Raw genomic sequence first — 10,585 nt, 5'->3', positions numbered from 1 at the left:
AGAGAGAGACAGAGAGACAGAGACAGAGACAGACACAGAGACAGAGACAGGGAATGGGAATGCACTGGCTATACATGGGAAGAACCCCAAAGGTAGGAGAATGGACAGATGGTGGAAGACAGGGAGCAGGGGAGGGCGAGACAGAGGAAAAGGCAGCACAAGAAGGGGATCAGGGAAGAGGAAACAATGAAGGAGAGATCCACACATGGGAAGAGGGTGGTGAGAGCCACCAGCTCGAGGAGACCCAGCCAGGGTGTGGGTTTGCAGGCCGGGCTATTTCGAACTTTGCGAGGGCTCGGCGACTCTGGGCAGAGCCGGCCGCTGGCCAGATGCCGCCTCTCCAATTTCATGCGGGTCTTGCTGGGAGTCCGAGAGTCCCTCCTAGAGGAAGACCAGCAGCTGCCCTGCCAGGCCCAACCCCAGGTGTCCTTCAGGTTCCCCAGAGGCAGGTCCAGGGTTCCAGAGACCACAAGAGCTACTGGCCAGGTCAGGGAGGGGGAGCGAATGACCAGTGGGAGTAGGGCTGGCCATACATCAGCTAAGGGCCCACAAGGGAAGATGGGAATTATGGTCAAGCCAGAGCCTGCCCCCCCTGAGCCCCCCAAGCCCAACACCCACATTAGAGAGGAGGAGGAATATGGGACAGGCTAGCAGAGAGGGCTGCCTGCCCACGGGGCATTCTGAGCTCGCTCTCCAGGGGCACAGAGAGACCAGCCCATGCCCCCTTAACTGCAGGCCTGACCATGTCACGCCAGAGGGTCCTGATCACCTCCAGCATCCAGTACAAAATCCTGGCCTTCAAGGCCCTTCAGAACCTGGCCCCCTCCTCCTTCTGTCTCCTCACACTTTACTTCCCCCTCCCTTCCATCCCGTGACATCTCCTCCAGCACAACGCTCCATGTCCTCCCTCCATGCCTTTGCATTGGCTGTCCCTCATTCCTGGAGTGCCCTCCCTTCTCACCTCTGCCTCTTGGCCTCCCTGACTTCTTTCAGGCCTGGCCCTGCCTGCCCTATTGGGGCTTGTCTCCAATGATCTCCATCTCATTTGTACGTCGGTGTTTGCATGGGCCCCTCCTGGGACTCTCTTTTGCCTTTCTTTGTCCCCCCAGGGCTGGCCCTTGGAGGCACAGGCAGGCAGCTCAGACTTGGTAGTGAGGCACATTGAGGCTGAGTGCCCAGGCCAAATTGACGGAGACCTGATTGGCCCCATGCTGCCCAGGGTCTGCCCCGTGCTCACACACTGTCTCCCGGAGGCCACAATGAGCGGGTCAGGCTTGAGTGAGCCCTGGCTGCGGCCTGGGGTGTAAATCGTCCTTGCTGTGTGTCCGTGGGCCAGAGCATTCCCCCATCTGTGCCATGGGAAGGTGGGGCCAGGTGACCCCTGAAGTCTGTCCTGCTCCAGGGACAGGCTCCTCAGAGGACATATGAGAAGCTTCTGGCATTGGCCTTCCGTGCTGGCCCCCTCCCCGGCAGGCCCAGGCTGAGCGCTGTCACTGAACGTAACCAAATGACTCCTTATCCAACTGGGAAGACCCTGGGGCCCAGGGGGGAGGGCCCTGGCCTGGTGCTGCCCAGGATGGAAGCTTTTGTATCTGGGTCAGCCCCAGCTTCAGTCACTTGTCGGCACAGAGCCTCTCCCAAAGCAGCATCTTCACGGAGATGGAAAGCCACCCCACCCCGTCTCTGCCTCCATCCCTGCCCTGGCCCAGAGACCCTCACCCATCCCCAAGGTCCTGGCAGCACGGCTCAAGGGGGTTTCTTCCTTACCTGATGAGGGTCCCTGGCAGGGGTCTCTCGAGCCTGTGAGGACAGGCTTTTCTCTGGGGCCCATCGTCTAGGGTATGGGAGGTTCAGCAGGGCACAGCTGTCATGAGACCATAAATCATGCTGGCAGAGACGGTACGCCACTCCATAGAAGGGGAGGAATTCTGGTTGAGCCAGAGACAGCAACAGGCCGGTTGGGAACGCCCGAGTGAGGAGTGTGCCGGCCAGGGGACGAGTCCCGTCATGTGGACGTCTCAGCCACCTGGGACTCTCTGCGCACACCCCAGGGGCCCCAGCCTCTCTGAGGCTGGGCCAGTCACGTCGGTGGACTCCACAAGCAGGGCCCAGGAGCCTTCTGGGGAGAGGGACGTCACTTGGCTTTGTCTGAGAATGGGGGCAGCCCCAGCTGGGGTTTCCGGACTGGCCCTAGGAAGGAGCTCTTGGGGCTGGCCACAGCCATTGGCAAGGAGCAGGCAGGAGCCAGTTGCTTTCAGGAAGAAAAGCTCCCCACTGCTTGGTCTTCCTCCAAGAGGCTGGGACTTCTCCACAGCCCCCAAGAAGCACACTGCGCCCCCTCCCTAGCCCCAGCTGCTAGAGGAGGCGTCTGCCATAGAATCCTCCCAGGGCGAGGGGTGCGGGGCACTGAGAGAGGGAGCTCCCTGAGGACAGGCAGTGCTCATCTGAGGCCGTCCTGAACGGCTCCTGTTGTCCTTCCGGACAGGGCCCAGGCCTGCTCTTCCGACTCCAAGCTGGCATTTCTCCAGGGAACACAGTAGGTGCTCCTCAGAGAGACAGAGAGACCCTCTGTCTTCTTCTTGGAGGTGTCTGGCAGCTCGTGCCCGTGCTGGGTGCCAGGTCTGCCCTGCCCTCTCCTCCTCTTCCATTACTAAGACAGCAGCTAGAATTTACCTATTTATTGTCTCACTCATCCTCACACCAACCCTGGCAGACATCCCCATTGTACGGATGACGAAGTCAAGGCTTGGAGGGTCTGAATGACTGGCTTTAGGGCCACAATTGGGGCCCTGCAGCCCCAGCACTGGGCCTCCAAGCCCCGAGACTCTTTCTGAGGCCCTAGAGCCTTTGTGTGGTAAGTGATGGCAATTCCTCAGGAGGTGGGGGAAGGCGCACGTTTGTAGGTGGGCATGTAGAGCCTTGACTGCTAGCTCCCCTTCCCTGTTATTCATGTCTTGGTAAAAGGCCTTGCTACTGCAGGCAGGTCTTGATTGGGATGGATGGTGGTGGAGCCTCGGCTGGGCTGGGGCTCAGGTGGTGAGGTCTGTGGCGGATGGTGACGGGACCCAAATGGCCACATCGCACATAGGGAGGGGGGCTTCCTAATGATGCCACAACTTCCGGGGCCACAGGGCCCCTCCCTCCCACTGGAGCGAAAGCTTCCGGAGGGCAGGGTCTGTCTCTCTGTGCTTAGCGCAGTCTGGGGAGAGGCCTTCCAGGCCATTCTTCCCTTGGTTCACACCGGGGCCAGTGTCTGGCATTTCTGTTGCTCTCAGAGGTGGACACGGTGCACCTTAGATGCCACTGACCTGCTGTAGTGGGAGCTTCCAGGGCCCCTACACACTCACCACCCCCTGGAGTATGCACAGTGGGTGTGCACAGCCCCCAGAGAATCCTGGCTACAGGGGCAATGCCCCAGTCGCCTGCTCCTTGGGGATCCTGCCTGAGTTTTGTCTGTGTCTGTTGTGTGAAAAACACGGCGGGCACTTGTGGACGAGGGATGTCGTGACCTGGGGTGTTGGTGATGCCCCTGCAGACTCTGGTTTCCAGGAAGGCGCAGTCCAGCCTGGGGCTCAGCAGGCCTGGTCAGTTCATAGTGGGCCTGGCTAAGGGCTCCTCCAGGCTTGCCTTCAGAGAGCAATGGAGCAGGGAGAGAGGCTGCCCATGGGGCCTGGTCTGGTCACTTCTACTCCTGGGAGGCATCCAGAGGCTACAAACCTGAAGAAGGTCTCCACCCAGGTGGGCCATCCTGCTGGCCTCCACCCAGGTGGGCCATCCTGTTTCCCACTGCCCTGGATCTCTCTTGAGACACTCCTCTCCAGGCCCCAGGAAGGCCATGGATGCTGATCAACAGATTCCCACAGGACCAAGGACACCCCTGGCTTGGGGACTGGGATTTTCTAGCCCCATTGATCTGACCTCAAGCCATTTAGCCACAGCAGTTTTTAGAAACAATGACAATAATAACAGAGCTAGTATTAGTCAGGGGCAGTGTGCTCAAGAGGGTTGACCTGTGGCTCAGGGAGAGCTGGGCTTGAGTCCTGGCCTCTGACTTTGTGTGACTCTGGTCAGACTGCATTAGCTCAGTCACCAGGTCTGTAAAATGGGCGTAGGAGATCTGCAGCCAAACTGACGATCTTACTGTTCCTCTCTCATGACCTGGGACTTTGTCGTGGTTGTCTCAGCTCTCTGCCTAAGCATCACCTGCTATCAGATGGGGATCCCACATCTCTCCTGTACAAGGATGCTTCTTCTCTCCCCTGCCGGTGATCAGAGCAGTCAAGCAGGAGATGACCCACACTGGCCGAAGGAGCTTCCTCACCTGGGAGTTAATGAGTCCAGGTCTGGGCCTCACATACAGTAGCCTCTTAATTGGTGCCTGGGGACTGACTGACTGATTAACTGCCCAGAAGCCTAGAGCCCTCTCAAATTCAGCGTTCACAGTCAAAAACACACATCTGCCCAGAGAGTAAGGAAACGGAACATAAGGTTGATTTACATATCAAGTCAATTCAGAAAGCTTTATTAAGCTCCCACTATGGCCAGGCACTGGTTAAGAAATGGAGATACAAAAAGAGGCCAAAGACTGTCCCTGCCCTTGAGGAGCTTACAATCTAATGAGGAGACAAGTCAACAGAGATCTACCCATAATTAAGGGAGAGGGAAGGCACTTATTGTTATTTATCCTTCATTCTCAAAGAGGATGGTGACATCATGGAGTTGATGCCATGACATGCAAGTGATTTGGACTGAAGTGAAGTCGGACTGTGTAAAGAGAGGGACCGGAGAAGACTTCCAGGAGCAGGCAAGATTTTATCTGGGACTTGGAGGAAGTCAGGGAAGATGAGAAGGGAGAGCGTTTCAGGCATAGGGGATGACTAGACAGAATGCCCAGAGCCCAGAGATGGGGCACGGTCTTGGTGGTGGAACAGCCACGAGGCCAGGGTCCCTGGATCAAAGAGGACGTGACATTGAATGAGGTGTAAAAGTTTGGAAAGGAGGCAAGGTCACAAAGGGCTTTGAATGCCAAGCAGAATATTTTGTATTTAATCCTGGACGCCATAGGAAGCCATTGGAGTTTAATGAGTAGGGGATAATGTGGTTGGACCTGCACCTTAGGAAAATCAGTGACTGAACAGAGGATGGATTGGAATGGGGAGAGACTTGGGGCAGGCAGGCCCCCCAGCAGCTACTGCAATAGTCCAGGTATGAGGGAATGAGAGCCTACACCAGGGTGGGGGCAGTATCAGAGGAGAGGAGATATTGCAGAGGTGAAATTGACCACAGATGCTGCAGAGGTGAAATGAACAAGAGATGTTGCAGAGGTGAAATTGACCACAGATGCTGCAGAGGTGAAATGAACAAGAGATGTTGCAGAGGTGAAATTGACCACAGATGCTGCAGAGGTGAAATGAACAAGAGATGTTGCAGAAGTGAAATTGACCACAGATGCTGCAGAGGTGAAACTGACAGACCTTGCCACCATATTGGATATGGAGGGGGGGGCAGAAATGATACTGGAGGAGTCCATGACAATTTCTAGGTCGGGAGCCTGAGGAACTGACAGGCCGGTGTTGTCCACTACAGTCACAGAGGTTTGGAAGATGCAAGGAAAGATCATGGATTGCGTTTTGGATATATTGAGCTTAAGATATCTACTGGATGTTCAGTTCAAGATGTTTTTGAGGCAGTTTGAAAAACAAGTCTGGAAGTTAGGAGAGAGGTTAGGTCTGGATAAGGAGATTTAAGAATCATCAGCGTCCCTCGGGTACCAACTGAAATGCCATCGTTTACAGGGCGCTTTTCCCAAGCTCTCTTCATTCCAGCATCTTTGTTAATTAGTTATTTGTCTTTCCTATAACTTGCTTGTCCATACTGGTTTGTTTGTTGTTTCCTTCATTAGATGGTGAATTTCTTGAGAAAAGAGACTGTCTTTTGCGTCTTTTTGTATTCCCAGTGCTTAGCGTAGGGCTTGTCACTTAGGCATTTAATACATGTTGATTAACTGATTGATCTGCATAAAGAAAGTCATTAAATCCATGGGAGTTGATGAAATAACCAAGTGAAGTAGGATGGAGGGAGAAGAGAAGAGGGCCCAGAATGGAGCCCCAAGGAACATCTCTGGTTAGAGGGAGCTGAAGGAGGATCCAGCAAAGGAGACAGAGGAGTGGTCAGAGAGGGAGGAGAACCAGCCAAAGGGGGTGTCCTGAAAACCTATAGAGAAAGTATCAATGAAGAGAATGACCAGCAGTGTCAGAGTCTGGAGAGGGGTCAAGGAGCATGAAGACCATTGGATATGGCCACTAAGAGATCCCTGGTCACTTGGGAATGGCTGGTGTTGGTGGAAGGATAAAGTCAGCAGAGTTAAGCAGAGAATAAGAGGAAAGGGAGTGGATGCATCCATTGCAGGTGGCCTTTCCAAGGAGTTTGGCTAGAAAATGGAGGAGACATAAAGGACCATAAGTAGCAGGGATGGATGGATCGAGGGTTTCTGAGGATGGGGGGGACTTGGGCATGTCTGTAGGCAGGACAGAAGGAGTCAGTAGAGAGGGAGAGACTGAACACAAGTGAGAGAGTGGATAACTGAGGGGCAGTCTGCTGGAGGAGACAGGATGGAAAAAGATCTCTTGAGCAGGCAGAAGGGTTGGCCTTGGTCAGGAGTAAGGCCACCTCATCATGGGAGATTAGGGTGAAGGAGAGAGGGGCCGAAGGCACTTGAGTGATGAGAGACAAGGAAAAAGAGAGAAGAGGCAGCTCATGGCAAATCACCTCAAATTTTTGGGTAAAATATGAAATGAGGGTCTCAGATGACACAGTGAGGGAGGAGGGGAAGCTATGGGATGCTTGAGGAGGGATAAGATCTAGAAGTCACTGTGGAAGGTGGGAGAGTGGGCTGATGAGGGAGGTATGGTAGGATTGCCAAGCAGCAGTGAGGGCCCAGGAGAGGTATGTCACACCAATTTGCAGAGTGCTCTGCCTGAATGGTGGTGTGGATGGTGAGTGACCCAGGGCTGAGGCTTGGTCTTGTCTACCTTGCCAGCCAAAGTTCTCTGGGGAAGATGCAAAGGTGGGTATGGTCTCCTCCCACATCCCCCCCTCCCCATACTTCCCAGCACAGTGCCAGGTACTTATCAATGTTAGGAACAATCTCATCCGACGTTTCCAAAATGCTGCAGAATCCTTCATCACTTATAGTGAGCCCTGGGCAGGATCCTCCCATTTCCCCTGGTGATGTGCCCAGTCCTCTCTGCTTAGCAACTTGGCAGTAGAGCCATTGATGAGTACTTTAGACTGGATCTCTCAGCAGCCTTGCACCTGCTAGACCCTGGGATCTGGCCATGGCATTGCCCCCAGCTGGCCAGCAGTGTGCCAACCCCACTTTGGATACCCTAAAGCCCTGTCTTTGGAGTCAGAGACCACCCAGTCCACCTGCCATATCTGGGGAAGCACAGGCTAGCCCTGCTTTCCCTGGCTTTGGTGAATAGGAGAAGGGGTCTTGACTAGAGCCTGACAGGGCAGGGCAAGTGTCTGCTGGGATCATAAGACCAGGTGTGACTGTGAAGATTGAGCGGAAATCCTGGATTGGGGTGTCCCAGGATGAGCCCCATCTCCCTCACTAGGGGAGGGAGCTTGGTCTTGTCTACCCTGCCAGCCCTCTGACAGGGGGCTTCTGAGCATGAGCAGACCTTCCTCTTCCCCCCTCCTCTCATTGACCACAGAATCCAGGTTGGGCATTGGAAAAGTCCCAGACCCCTGTGGTAGGTGACAGCAGCTAGGAGCCTTCTTCATAAATAAGGACCAATGGCCATCCCTCCCATCCCTGAGGATGGGAGAGACCTGGGCATGTCTGTGGGTAGGACAGAAGGAGCCAGGAGAGAGGGAGAGGCTGAACACAAGTGAGAGAGGGATGATAGGGGGCAGTCTGTTGGAAAGGAGCCATCCCTCCTCTTCCCTCCTGGGCTGCAGTTTTAAAGGGGTCAGTTCCCTCTTGCCTTTGACCAAACATCTGCCCTCAGGCTTAGCCCGAGTCATCAACAAGTGTCCAATGGACTGATCTGGGCACAGAGAGGTCATCTCTGTCTGTCTTCAGTGGGTCAGATCCAGAATATGCCCAGCACCAGCCCAGTGGGTACGGGGAGCAGAGCGGGTGCTGGGGCTCTCAATGGCATGACAATTCCTATTTAATTCCAGCATAGACTGAAGGCTCAGATATTGCAGTCTTCTAGCAGGTCCTGGGCATGATGTGCATCATACACCATGGGGAGGAAGAGAGGGAGGAGTGGTGCTGATGAAGGAAGCAGGGAGGGGGGAGCCAGAGTGGCAGAGGCCCACACCTGCCCACTGGAGGCCTGGACTCTGGGGGCTCAAGCCAGTGAAGGGACGGGGAGACGGGACAGGACCACTCTGAATGACCGTCTGGTCGAGAAACGCTCATTTCGGCGCAATTCAAAAAACAGAGCAATAAAAAAGAAAGCAAAGTTGGGGTATGTGCCCCTATGTGTACATGCATGTGTGTGTGCATGCGTGCGTGTGCATGCATGTGTGCATGCATGCATATGCGTGTACATGTGTGTGTGAGCTGACTCACCACAGCAGCAGCCAGGACCTCCAATGAAGCTGGTCTGAGGCCCATCAGTGGCTGGGAGGGACAGTAGAGTCCTCCTCACCGTGTAGCTAGGGAGAGAAGGGACGTGGCTAGGGCCACATGTGTGGTTAGAGGTGGGGCCCTGCTGTGCCCACTGTCTGGGGCATGGGCCTCTTGAATATGTGTATTCCTTGGATAGAAAGCTTGAAGAAAGCCTCCTCCCCCTGGATAGACCTGCAGGACAGTGGGCTGGCTGCCAGGAGCTGCTGCTTCCAGGCAGAGGGTCCAGCCAGCAGCTGAGGACCAGGCAATGCCATGAGGACGCAGACAGAGGGCTTAGGGATGTGAACTTTTCCCAGGGATGAGTGTTCCTTTGCTGTGATTGGTCCACAGTGCTGGGCTTTTCCTTTCCCCCCTCTTCTACCTTCTCATCCTCCTCCTCCTCCTCCTCCCAGGGATGCTGCGGCCCAGCCTTTTTTTGGGGAACAGCACCATCGGAGTAGGGACGAGCTGTCTCCAGGCTCAGGCATAGGCCTCACAGCTGGAAGGGCCCTTTGAGGCCCACGATGAGAGCCCCTTCTACAATGACCCTCCTGTCCAGCTCCACTCCAGGACAATTCTGGTACCAGCAGGGGCTGGACTTTCCAACTCTTGCATCTTGGACTTCTGGAAGTGACCTGTCCAAGGTATCTCAGACTGACTGCAGCAGTCAGGATTCTGCTCCAGGTCCCAAATCTAAATCCAGGGCTCGTGAGGCAGAGATGCCTCCTCTCATTGGCTTTTTCATGATTTCTCGAGAGTTTCTGTGTGTTTCCATGACTCGCTTGTCAAAGCAGAAGAAGTATTACAAGTGGGTTTTGATTCAGGGTCCCAGGCCCAAGAACTCCAAGGAGCCCGGAGCTGGAAGTGACCTTAGCAGTACCGAGTCTAAGCTGACCTAAACAAAGACCTTAAAAAGGGGTGGGAAGCCTTGCAAGGGGTCCTCCAGGGAAGCCTGGTCCACACTGGGATGACTCTGCCTTGTGGGGAGCTGTTCTCGGCAGCAGAGGGCTTGCTCTGCTCTCCCAATTTCCACCTAGTTTCTACAGCATCCCTCCTGGACAGGGACAAGGGGTGGCACAAGGGCCCTTACTGGCCTGGCTCCATTGGTCTGCTGCCACAGGCTACACGCAAGGATGCTTGGCAGTTTCATTTTAAAAAGGGGAAACAGAAGTCAGTGCTGCTGTGTGTGCACACACACGTGTTCATGCGTGTGTGGGCATGTAGCCTGTGCCCCAGGGGCCAGGTGTGGGTGAGGCTGTCACAGGTCAATGGGAGCCTTGCTAAGCAGAGGTATCGATGATGACCTTGTTGCCTTGGGCTGCCCTGGCAGAAGCGCCTGTGTGATCCCTCCAGGGCAGCTCCAGAAATGGGTCACAGAGTCTGTGATGTCCACCCTTGGTGAAGGCCTGTGGTGTGTGGCCCCAGCATAAACCCAAATGTCCCCTTCCCAAGAGAGAAGCAGGGAATCCACTGCACGTTCTGTTGGCTGGCAGCTTCCTAGGTCTGTGGCCAGATTGGCTGGCCCCTGGGTGAGAGCCAGCTGCCCTCAGGGCCCTGGCTTCTCCTTGGACAACTCTGGCTCTGTCTGGCTGGGACCCAACGTCATGGTCAAGGGCCGTGCACCTCCTGCACAGGGAAGCCCATGTCTTCAGGTTTTATTGTGTCGAGAAGAGGCAGCTGGGTTCATTGCATGAGAGTCGGCCTACAGGCCAGAGAGATCTGGGTTCACCCTGCCATCTGTGGGACTCTGGATGAGTCCTCTACCTCTCCAAGACTGAGATGAAGAGAAGGTGCCAAACTGTGTGTTGGTCGAGGGAGAACACAGGTCCAGTGTCTCTTCCCAGAGGAGAGGATCAAACAGGGTACAGAGTACAAGCTCTTCTTTTTACAGAAGGGGAAACTGAGGCACAGAGTGTGTGTGTGTGTGTGTGTGTGTGTGTGTGTGTGTGTGTGTGTGTG

At 55.0% G+C, this 10,585-nt stretch overlaps 1 protein-coding gene and 1 long non-coding RNA gene across 3 annotated transcripts in view; one reads left to right on the top strand and one right to left on the bottom strand.

The window, feature by feature from the left end:
- The window catches only part of KLHL29 (kelch like family member 29), a 189,971-nt gene that overhangs the window by 89,602 nt on the left and 89,784 nt on the right, over positions 1-10,585 (bottom strand). Inside the window, exon 1 of one of the 2 annotated variants that reach the window (XM_069097329.1) lies at positions 1,768-2,186. The exons of the other annotated variant lie outside the window; for it this stretch is intronic. The gene's annotated coding sequence lies outside the window, so the exon portion shown is untranslated. Of the gene's footprint in view, positions 1-1,767; positions 2,187-10,585 lie in introns of those variants that run through there. 2 annotated transcript variants of the gene reach the window in all.
- LOC138168275 (uncharacterized) overlaps positions 1-10,585 on the top strand; it is a 29,598-nt gene that overhangs the window by 2,396 nt on the left and 16,617 nt on the right. The window lies entirely within an intron of this gene.

The sequence above is a fragment of the Petaurus breviceps genome, unplaced genomic scaffold (assembly GCF_028583685.1).
Source record: "Petaurus breviceps papuanus isolate PSGF00001 unplaced genomic scaffold, PetGlider_PUasm1.0 356, whole genome shotgun sequence".
NCBI lineage: Eukaryota > Metazoa > Chordata > Mammalia > Diprotodontia > Petauridae > Petaurus > Petaurus breviceps.
Note: the sequence above shows the minus strand (reverse complement) of the source record. Positions and strands in the feature narration are given on the sequence as shown.